This window comes from Oryx dammah, unplaced genomic scaffold (assembly GCF_014754425.2).
Source record: "Oryx dammah isolate SB20612 unplaced genomic scaffold, SCBI_Odam_1.1 HiC_scaffold_21, whole genome shotgun sequence".
Lineage (NCBI taxonomy): Eukaryota > Metazoa > Chordata > Mammalia > Artiodactyla > Bovidae > Oryx > Oryx dammah.
In genome coordinates this window covers 11,236,480-11,247,917 of record NW_024070205.1, presented here as the reverse complement: position 1 = coordinate 11,247,917, position 11,438 = coordinate 11,236,480, and the positions used below count along the sequence as shown (strand labels likewise).

The window sequence follows — 11,438 nt, the reverse complement described above, 5'->3', positions numbered from 1 at the left end:
GCGAGGGGGCTGGAAGCCAGAGGCGGCATCCTAGAACCGGGTCTGCCTCTCCCTGGCTGTGGGACCCTGTCTGGACACGCCCTGGTTGCTGGCCTCAGTTTTCTCCCCCAACAGGCGGGGGAGTCAGGATAAGATGATTTCTAAGGCTTGTCTCACGCTGTCACTCTATGGGGCTCACCGGCCACGTGAAATCCATACTTGGTTCAGCCAGTCTCCCTTTCCTTTTTGTTCTGAAAAACTTTCTTGTTCAATGGATGAATGAGGAGATGTGAGCAGAGTCCCTAAACTAGGTTTCTCCAATGCAGAATATGGAAGGGAAAGCTTTTCTTTAAATCAGTTTTCAGGGGCTAGAGACAAGGAAGAAAAAAAAAATTGCACTTCCTGTCTTGAAACGAGAACCAATGTTTTCCACCAGGATCAGAAAGTGATTCAAGTGGTATTTGCTGTTTTTTAGAGATCCGATTTCTGTACTGTAACAGAAGCATGTATACTTGTGAGAGGAAAATTGTACTTTTGGAAGGAAAAGGTTAAAGTTGGCTACTGATATTCATCAGGAGATGGATATTTAATCTTTAATCTCTTGTCCTAGGCCTCTACTTTGGATCAACTCATTATCCCGAATAAACGATGTGTCATTCCCATTATTTATGTTTCACTGCAGCCAAAGTATCTGGACCTCGTTTTAGTAAGCGCCATTCATTTCGACCCATTCAGTATTAATCTCCCTGCTAACATCTTTCCTGTTCTATGTGCTGTCCCCTATTTGCTTTTATGTTTTCTGCAGAGTGTTTATAAAAGGATAATCTTTTACAAAGCAGACAGAATTTTTGTGTATAAACTGCTCTGTTTGAATGCCTCATTGATATACCATCTAAAAACTGAAGTGTTCAGCAAGATTAGCAAAGCCCTGAGCTATGGAGCTGGGGGAAAACATGAGAACCAGCCCCTTCTCTACAGGAGGCAAAGGTGACGAAAGATGCCTGTCTTTCTCAGTGGGAGTGAGGCAGAGCTGTTCCCCACGCAGGCCGCCATAGGCCTGGCTACCTCCAAACTAAAGGGGCACAAAGCAAGCAGCTCAGAAGTCACTGGGAAAAGTGCGGTGGTCCTGTGACTTTCTTTTCTTGGAGATTTCTGGGAAAATGCCATGGCTATGCAGGTGCTGAATTTACACGTGGTCCTCCCTTTGGCTAAAGCCTTTTCAGCTTTCCTGAATTACCTGCACGCTATGGCTCAGCTGTTCTGTGAGCTTCAGTCACTTGTGTTACTCTGGTCCACCCTGTGGAAAGCCAGTAGCAGGAACGAAATAAGACTCCAAGGAGGACAACGGTCTCTTCTGCCTCGTCCATCTTCTTTCTCCAGGCATTGGGATCTCATCCAAGCAGCCCTCTTTCACAGAGAGGAGGGAGGGAATCACTTCATTTCACAATGGACAAAGAAGGTTCCTTTGTGGAATTTTGCATGGCATGGGGTCTCAAATACCCCACTGATGAAAAGACTTAACAGATGGACTCTGAGAATAGGAATACGTTCAAGAAAAAAAAAAATTTTTTTTTTAAATCAGTGGAAGGGAGTTGTGAGTCTGGCCACTGTAGATGCTGAGTGCAGGAAGCGCACTGAGCAAATGCTTTGGACCTTAGACAGGGTGAGTTCAGCTGGTAGAGACGAATGGAAGCATCTGAACACAGACTGTGCTTGGGTTTTTAGTTGGCAGTGTTGTGGGGGGGGGGAAAGTCCCAAGATGCACAGTGCCAAAAATTACACTTGCCTTCAAAAGAGTATTTTTTCCCAACAAATTGATCACTTTGATTACTCAATCACAAGGCTTGTTATTTTCTCAGAAGTGCCCTTTGCATACATGGGCATTTTTGCCTACATTTCCTCATTTGTTAGGGAAAAGTTCAAAACAGACATGTGGTTGTGCCACTCTCATGGCATAAACCCTTAAACACGAAGGGCCTGCCAAATCTTTTCTGAAGATCTAAGCTATAAAAACACTCAGAATGTATCCATCAAGACTGTCAACAGTCAACACTGCGACGGGTTTTGTTTTCTCTCAAAGCTACCATTGCTGGCCGTTTATCACGAGGATAGGGGCCCTTGTCTTAATCTGCAATCCACATCAAGTGAAGGCTCACAGACATTTGAGAAGAACCTTGAATCTAGTTCTTTGGGGGGCACTCTCTGTGGCCTTTAGGGAAAATAACAACAAAATGATAGCTCTTCCTCACCACTTTGCAAGAAAGCTCTGTACATGGGGGCCACCAGAGGGTCTGGGAGGGACTGCGGAGTTCTTATACGGAGCCTGTGTGAACTAAAAGAATATAGTGACTAGGTCTTCATGACAGGGAGTCAACCTCTTCACCACAGGGAAATTATGGTGTTGGCTCCTGGGACTTTGAGGAGCCATATTAAGAATATACAAAAGGGACTTCACTGGTGGTCCAGTGGCTTTGATGCTGTGCTCCCAACGCAGGGGGCCTGAGTTCAGTCCCTGGTCAGGGAAATTGATCTCATGTGCTGCAACTGAAGATCCCACACGTGGCAACTAAGACAAAGCGAAGCCAAAAAAAAAAAGAGTATATGAAATAAACTCCTCAAATAGAGGGGCTGCTTCAGTTATTTCAGAGACACTGAACTCAGTGGTGCCTCCTTTTGGACTTTCTTTCTTCTATTTTCCATTCCTTTTGCATCGACACTTCTGTTTCCTTAATTTTCTTTATGTCCCCCTCCCTCTTTCTTTCCGCCTCTATCATTTTCTATCTTCCTCTTGGAGCTCTCCAAGACTATAACATAGTAAACACCATCTTTGCTTCAGAGGGTTACAATATCAATAGGTAAATACGGCTAACATAAAAGTGTCTAACGTAAGGGTTTTCCATTTCAGCACCTATCACTTATTAGCAACTGCCTGGAGACCTGTGTTGAGAGGACTCTGAGTTTAGAACTGGGCTCAGAGGGAATGAATGCCCTGATCAACTCGATGTGACAGCAAAGGACAGAGGGGAAGTGGGGAGGAGGAGCCCTCATGGCAGAAACTTGCCATCCTGGGTCTCAATCAAGACTTATCAGCTGTGGCACTGCTGACATTTGGGCTGGATGATTCTTTGTTGTGGGGTCTCTCCTGTGGGCTATAGGATGTTTAGCAGCATCCCTGGCTCTATCCACTTGATGCCAGCAGCACCCCCACAGTTGTGACAACTAAAACTGTCTTTAGTCATTGCCAAATGTTCCCTGGAGGGTAAAATTGCCCCTGTTTTAAAAACTACTTGTCTAAATAACTGCCACAAGACTAAGCACAGGGAAGTAAATGAAAAAATGAAAGAGGCTGGAAGGACACAGAGCTGTGGAGAGGGTGCGGCTGTGCAAGAAGCAGCAGGGCGTGTGACGGCAGAGAAATCCCCAGTCACTCCCAGCACCCTGTGCTACGTCTCACTGGCTCAGACGGTAAAGAAGCTGCCTGCAGGGCAGGAGACCCAGGTTCCATCCCTGGGTCGGGAAGATCCCCTGGAGAAGGGAATGGCAGCCCACTCCAGTATTCTTGCCTGGAGAATTCCATGGACCAAGGAGCCTGGTGGACTACAGTCCATGGAGTTGCAAAGAGCCAGACATGACTTAGCGACTGAGCACCTGGATCAATATATGTACAATGTCCGTGCATTGGAACTGGCTCACAAGGCCCCCAATCTGCAGCTGGCAGGCTGGAGACTCAGGAAGAACTAATCTTTTAGTTCAAGTCCAAAGGCAGGGAAAATCTAATGTTCCAGCTCAGAGTTAGTCAAGCAGGAATTCCGTTACTCAAGAGAGGGCCAGCTTTTTTGTTCTCTTCAGGCCTTCAACTGATTGGATGAGGCCCACCCACATTAGGAAGGGCGATCTGCTCTAGTCAGCCTACCTACTTAATCGCATCAAAAACAGCCTCGCAGAAGCACCCAGAATAATGTTTAGGCAAGTATCTGGGTGCCTAGTTTCAGTCTCCTCATTTGTAGAACAAAGGTAATTACAGTACTTTTATGGTGACTGAAATGAACCCTCTCTGATCTTGTGAGTGGATGTAAAGTTCAGGAAAATAGAGTGCCCTCATTTGTATCTCCATAAAATGCTATCATTGTTGATGTTTTTATTGGAAACACTTATAGACAAAGATCAAGTTCCAGACAGAGGGAGATGAGGTGCTGGGGACCTGGGAGGGACAGCTGGCTTCACGGGGTGTGTGACCTGCATAGTCACACTGGACACCACGCTCAGAAAGGCCCCAAGCTTGTTTAATGCATCCTTGTTACTTTGTCAGAATGCTTAATAACTGTAGAACAAGGGCCCTGAATTTTCATTTTGCACTGGACCCCACAAATGGTGTAGCTGGTCGTGGAGCGGGAAATAGAGCATTTTAAAACATGCCCAGAGAGGTGTTAGCACGCTCTCTGGGCTCTGCCATATCCCAGGTTCCCCTCCCTCTGCTGCGGAATTCTGCAGGCATGAAAACTGCCACAAGACATTCATTTTTAATGACTTGTTATGGGCTTCTTAGCAATATATCTTTGGGTATTAAGGTGTGGAGTCAGAGATTTAAAATGATTGATGTCTTTGCTCTACACGCAGGGTCTCCCACACTTACCAAGTGCCAGATATCCACTTGGGAAATTTATGAGAGCTCTCAGCAGCCTAAGCGGCCATCAAATATTAATCAAAGATATGTAATAACTAATATATACTTAAAGAATTGAGGAAAATTAATATTCAAGGGAAGCATTCAGGGGCCCATAAAAATAACAAATGCTTAAGAGACTCAGTCAAGGTTGGTAGGTTCAGAGCTCGGTCTGCTCTTACACTTGCTTGGAGACTCTAGCTTTGCTGTCTGGTCCTCAGATGCTTAGATGGCAAGAAGGGGAGGGGGGTATTAGTGTTTATCCCAATGGATCTGGACTCTTGCTAAAAGGAGTACACTCCTACTTCAGGACATTGCATTTCTACCCTACTTCCCGCCCCCCTTTCCTCTGTACCTCTTTCTCACAGCATCCAGCACACCCAACCTGCAGCTAATTCTCCATGAGGTTGTCTTTTGGCAGCCCCTTGAGGACATATTGTGTCTTATCACTCTTTACATTTTCAACACCTAGGATAGTGCCTTGCTAAAAATATTAGGTTGAACATCACGATATTTCAAGTCTTGTAGGTCAAAAATGGGCAAATTGCAATTTTACATGGCTCAACTTTAAAAAAAATGTTAAAACAAATAAACAACAAGGTCTTACTGTATGGCACAGGAAACTATATTCAATATTGTGTGATAAACCATATGGAAAAGAATAAGAAAAAGAATATGCATATATATATATATAAACTGAATCACTTTGCTGTATAGCAGAAATTAACACAACATTGTAAACTGATTATTCTTCAATAAAAATTTTTAAAATTGTACTACTGGACCTAGCCTTTTTAGTAAAACGTTAATATTGGAACTGAATTGCCTCTGCAGAGCAGGCCAGAAAAAATCTGATAATTCTTGCTCTCAATCACTGAAACTTCTGATGATCCCATAGGCAGCAGACAGGTGTCTGGTCATTTACTGAGGCAGTCTCATTTTGCAATCCATTAGCCAAAATAGAGGGGTGTAGACCTGTTCAGTAACGTCAGCTCGGTTGTCTCCAGTTTCTGCTTTTGGCTGAGAACTTCTATATTCTTTCCTTCCCCCTCTTGTTTTTGGCCTTCAGTTTGGTCTCACCACCACCCTATGCCAGTTCTGCTTCCTTTGGCAGCACTGGATATGCAAAGGAGTTACACGATTAACTTTTATCCGCAAAATAAAAGTGAGCAGCAGAACTCAGATGAGCGGGGCTGCTGTGAGTGTCTCTCCCAGTATTTCCCCTGGAAGGATGGGGATACTCAGCTTCGCAAGAGACCAGGGATGCTCTTTAGTCCCCAGAGAGGGGCAGACATCAGCAGAAAGAGTCCGCTTGGAAGAGAATAGTTTGTTCGCATGTTGGACCACCGCGGCAGTTGCTGGTCTCTTCTGTTATTGTGGAAAATCAGGAGCGGGGCCTGTCACTTGTCATCTGTTCTTTGAGTGTAACCAACTTTTCCTCCATGGGCCATTTGGTGTGGCTATGAATGATGGCTCTGGCTAAATGACACCATCCTGATGGTGGAGTAAACAGAAGTGATGCTGGAACAGGCACCTTGGATCCAGCCTGTGTTTTCAGAGCTGCAGGAAGGGCCCGGGATTGAGTGGAATGCACATAGACCAGGGCTGAGGTCTCGCCTGGGCTTCTGTTAATCTCCCTGAGCTACTGGGGCACCGGCCAGCCTGTTGGCTGGAGGGCAATCCTCTACACACTCACTTGCACTAGATTCGATCTAGGGGTTTAGAGCATGTGTGAAATTTCAGTATCTTTTAGTTACATGCCCTTATTTTCTAACCAGAGGCTCAGAGAGACCAAGTGGCTGGTCCTGGGTCATAGGTTTGGCACTGGCAGAGCTGAAAGGAGAACCAGGTTTCCTGCCCTGCGGCTGTGTCCCTTCTCCTCTGTGGTGTGTCTATCCCCATCCTCTATTTTCTCTATTCGTAGGTACCATTGTTTGAATAACAACTGTTTGTTTTCTGAGGATTTAAAAAGCCCTCTTCTCCCATACTGGGGCTTCCCAGGTGGCTCAGTGGTAAAGAATTCACCTGCCAATGCAAGAGGTGTGGGCTTGATCTCTGGGTCGGGAAGATCCTCTGGAAGAGGAAATGACAATTCTGGCCTGGGGAATTCCATGGACAGAGGAGCCTGGCAGACAACAGTCGATAGGGTGGCAAAGAGTCAGACACCACTGAGTGATTGAGCATGCACTGCTACTATGTTAAATGTTCAAATCCATTTAAAAACTTAATTTAAAAATGTTAAAATGAGAAAAAAATGCATCGAGAGGTAGTGTGGAGTAGTGGATGGAAAAGCAAGCTCTTGATTGCTGAAAGACTGGGCTCCATTTCTGGTCTATCACTTTCCTTCATCTTGGGCAAGTTACTCCCCATCATTCTGTTCCTTTATCTTGGGGCTAAAAATAGTGCCTACTCCAAGGGCTGACATAATGAGTAATTGAGATCATATATGTAAAATACTTGGCACATGGTGCACCCTAGTCTGGACTGTTATTATTCGTGTATGTGTGTGTTTGTGTATACACACTGTACCCATGGATGAGGGAGGCAGAGAGGAGTAATTCACAGGTGGTGGCAATGCGATGCTGGGGGAAGGATAGCTCGTTCATCATTCCAATTCTTTTTTCTTTTTCTTTTAATTGAAGGCTTATTACTTTACAACATTGTAGTGGGTTTTTGCCATACATTAACATGAATCAGCCATGGGTGTACATGTGTTTCCCATTCTGAACCCCCCTCCCACATCCCTCCCCATCCCACCTCCCTCATCATTTCAGTTTGCCTGTGAAAATATTTTCTGAGGCATTGCACACTGCCTCAGCCCTTGGTTTCCAGGAGCATTTATTGATCAGGCCCTGGGTTAATATTGGGGCTTCCCTGGTAGCTGAGATGCTAAAGAATCTGCCTGTAATACAGGAGACCTGGGTCAGAAAGATCCCTTGGAGGAGGGCATGGCGTCCCACTCCAGTATTCTTGCCTGGAGAATTCCATGGACAGAGGAGCCTGGCAGGCTACCGTCCCCGGGGTCGCAAAGAGTCAGACACAACTCAGTGACCAACACTTAGGTAATGTTGAAATCCAGTTAAAAGATATGCTGTTTTCCATATTTTTGTGCCCTCTTGAGCATCCTTCCCCAGGGTTTAGTATGAGTGATAGGAGACAATTCATGCAAAGTGCGGTTTGCCTGTATCCAGTGCACAGCAACTGCTCAATAAACACCAGTGGCTCTCAGTACGATACAGAGCCTATTGTGGAGTTGTATGACAGCGAAAAGAATAAAATATTATTAATTTCAAAAATAACTTGTGCTTCTTCTATCTGGATAGCATATTCATCTCCCAATTAATTTTCTTCACAACCCAGTTGGGAGGAGTAGGATGTACCCTTTCCTTTTTTTTTTTTTTTTTGGTACAGGTGGGGTGACAGAGACGCTGAAGGTGACATCACCAACAGGCAGTGACCTAAGAAGTCAGGGCCAGAACCAGGTCTGGAATACAGACTTCCTGGCTCCTGACCCAGGTTCCCTTCTGCCCGGCAGCCTTCCCCAGCAGGCTGGAGGGACCTGGGAGGTATCTGTTTCAGGACTCTCTCAGTTGCCCTTGAAAGTTTATCATCTATTGACTGAGTGTTGACCCAAAGCAGACTAATTCCTGAGGCGACCTTACAGGATGTCCTGTTGAGACTTTTCCTCCTTTTTTTTTCAGTGCTTTGCTGGCAGATTAAAATTCAGTGGACCCCATTTGTAGGAAGTCTGATAAAATATTCTCTTCTCAATCACAAACAATTTCTCCATCTGCCACTTGGCTGAGAGAATCAAACTCAAACACCCCTCGTGAGAGGGGAGTGTGATACCAAGCAGAGGAAGGTACAGGAAACAGCAAGGGTTTGTGCCTGGATGCAATCTTTACCTGTCTGATGGAGCTGAGTAGTCAGCTCTGTTAGGCTGCTGGTTTTTCTTCACCATATTGATAGAATCCCCTTCAAATTACTTTTGGCAATTATTTGGTATCTAGTAGGTATAGCTGTATATGTGCAGTGCATAGATCTTTAGAGAAACAACAAATCTGGGATTTGGTATAGATAAGCTAGGGAGGGAATAGATTGGTGGCTATATGAAGAAAGATCAGAAAAGCTAATTTGGGAAAAGTGGTGCAGGTAGCCAAAGACATTGAAGGAAATCAATGTAACCCACTTAAGGAGGTATTTATAATACCTATTATTTGCAAAGAAATATTTTGGGGTGGATAGAAAATAAAAAAGACATGATCCTACATTTGAATTGGTGAAGAAAACATTCTTTCATTCAATGATCCTCAGTAAGTGTCTATTATGTGCCAGACACGGAGATATACTAATGAACAAAAGGGAGTCTATTCTCTGGAAACTTATATCTTGTGGGGGAAAGCGACAAGGAAAATGTGACCACAGTTTGGGATAAATCCTAAGAAGGAGATAAAGAGCATATTGTGATAGAGAGTATCGAGTGTGTGGACTGGTGCTATTTCAGATCAAGGAAGCTCTAGAGAAGAGCACTGTAGGCAAAGGGAACTTCAAATGCAAAAGTCCAAGAAGAAAAATCTTGGTATATTCTAGAAGCTACCTGGAAGCCCACAGGGTTGGAGTATAGTGGGAAGAAAGATGATAAAGCTGGAACAGAAATCTAGATGAGAAATGACACAGTGGGGCAGTAGGAGGGAAACCAATGGCTAACTCCAAGATTTGGCGGGGGAGGGGTGGTAAGATCCATGACCCTGGCTGAGGGACTGGATATCGAGTCAAAACACAGCTAGATTTCTGCATTCAGAAGTTGGTATATGGTGCTGGCACTTACCATAACAGGAAGCCTACAGAAGGACTGTCTTTGCAAGGGGGTGTAATAAAGGATTCCATTTGGAGGCTGCAGAGTTTGAAGGGAATGTCCAAGTAGACATTTGTGGTGGTTTAGCTGCTAAGTCATGTCTGATTTCTGCCACCCCTTGGACTATAGCCCGCCAGGCTCCTCTGTTCGTGAGATTTTCCAGGCAAGATTATTAGAGAGGGTTGCCATTTCTTTCTCCAGGGGATCTTCCCGACCCAGGGATCAAACCCTAGTCTCCTGCATTGCAGGCAGATTCTTTGCCAACTGAGCTCAGGGAGGTCCTATGTATGGTTAAATATAGTGGTTTGGATTGAAGATATATAAAATATTAATTCAGAAAGAAATACAGAAATAAGTAAAGTGCTATGTGTGTTTGGAGAATGAAGTAATTAATTCAGACTAGGGGTACATAGATGACTACATAGGGACATGCTAAGTTCAACAAAGACCATCAACAAAGGAACAGAGAGTAGATAGGAAGAGAATTAGAGAAATGTCTTTCTTTGTATGATGAAAGACAAGGTTGATGATTAGTGATATTAAAAAGATTGTATTTCTAAATTTCTCCCCAGAGAACTCAGCTAGTAAAGGGACCAGGTGAGGTCTGATCCATCACTAAGAAAATGAATGTTCAAGGCACAGACTGAGGAAAAAAAATGTAATATATAGATATATAAAAATCTCATATCCATAATATGTAAAGAATTTCTACAAATCAACAATAAGAAGTCAAATCAAAAAAGGGGCAAAAATCTTGAACAGACATTTCCCAGAAGATCTTGTACAAATAGCAAGAAGTAAATGAAAAACCATTGCACGTGTGTTAGTTGCTCAGTTATGTCCTACTCTTTGTGACCCCATGGACTGTAGCCTGCCAGCTCCTCTGTCCACAGAATGTTCTAGGCAAGAATACTCGAGTGGGTTACAATTTCCTTCTTCAGGGGATCTTCCTGACCCAGGGATTGAACCCAGGTCTTCTGCATAGCAGGCAGCTTCTTTACCATCTGAGCCACCGAGGAAGCCGGTAGTCATCAAGAACGTGCAATTAAACCACAGTGAGCTGCTATTTTACCACCATGAAAATGGCTAAAACACAAAAAGATGGTCAATACCAAGTGTGAGCATATGGCACAACCAGAACTTTGATATGTCTATTGGCAGTAGTGTAAAAATGACCCACCACTTTGGAGAACTACTTAATAGTTTCTTAGAAAGTTGATCAAAAAAAAAAAAAAAAAAAAAAGATTGTTAATCATATATCTAATTTACCACCCAAAAAAAATTAATTTTTGGTTCTTAAAAAAAAAAAAAAAAAAAAAGAAAAGAAATGAAAATGGCTTTTACAAAAACGATGATAGCAATTTTAGTCATAATCACCAAAGACTGGAAACAACCCAAATTTCCCCTGACAAGAGAATGGAACAAACAGTAGTTTATCTGTGAGGTGGAATATAATTCAGCAGTACGAAAGGATAAACTACTAATAAATGCAACAACATCTCAAAAACATGATTTAAGTGAAGCTAGACATGAGAGTATACATGCTCCATGATTCCATGTACCAGAAATTATAGAATAAAATTAATCTATAGTCATAGAAGTCAGAAAGAGATTGCCTAGTAAGGGGCTTAAGGAAACTTTCTGGGATAATGGAAATGGTCTGTCCTTTAAGTGGTGGTTACCTAGGTGTATACAACTGGTAAAACTCATCAAACCAAATGCTCAATATTTTAAGATCTTGCATTTTATTATATGTAATTTATATAATATTAATTCTTTAAACTATTTGCATAACCTAGTTTTAGAGCCTACATTCTTAAAATACTCCCCAGCTTTAGGGAGGAAAAAACAGGAAGTGACTGCACGGGGAAATTTATTAAAATAAAATGAATGAATTTAAAGTCGCAGTCTAACCCTTTTGCTTTCTGAGAAACCCACAGC

The 11,438-nt window shown here is 43.3% G+C and overlaps 1 pseudogene; it reads left to right on the top strand.

The window, feature by feature from the left end:
* The first annotated feature begins 976 nt into the window (after nt 1–976).
* Nucleotides 977–11,438, top strand: part of LOC120880433 — a 92,715-nt pseudogene continuing 82,253 nt past the window's right edge.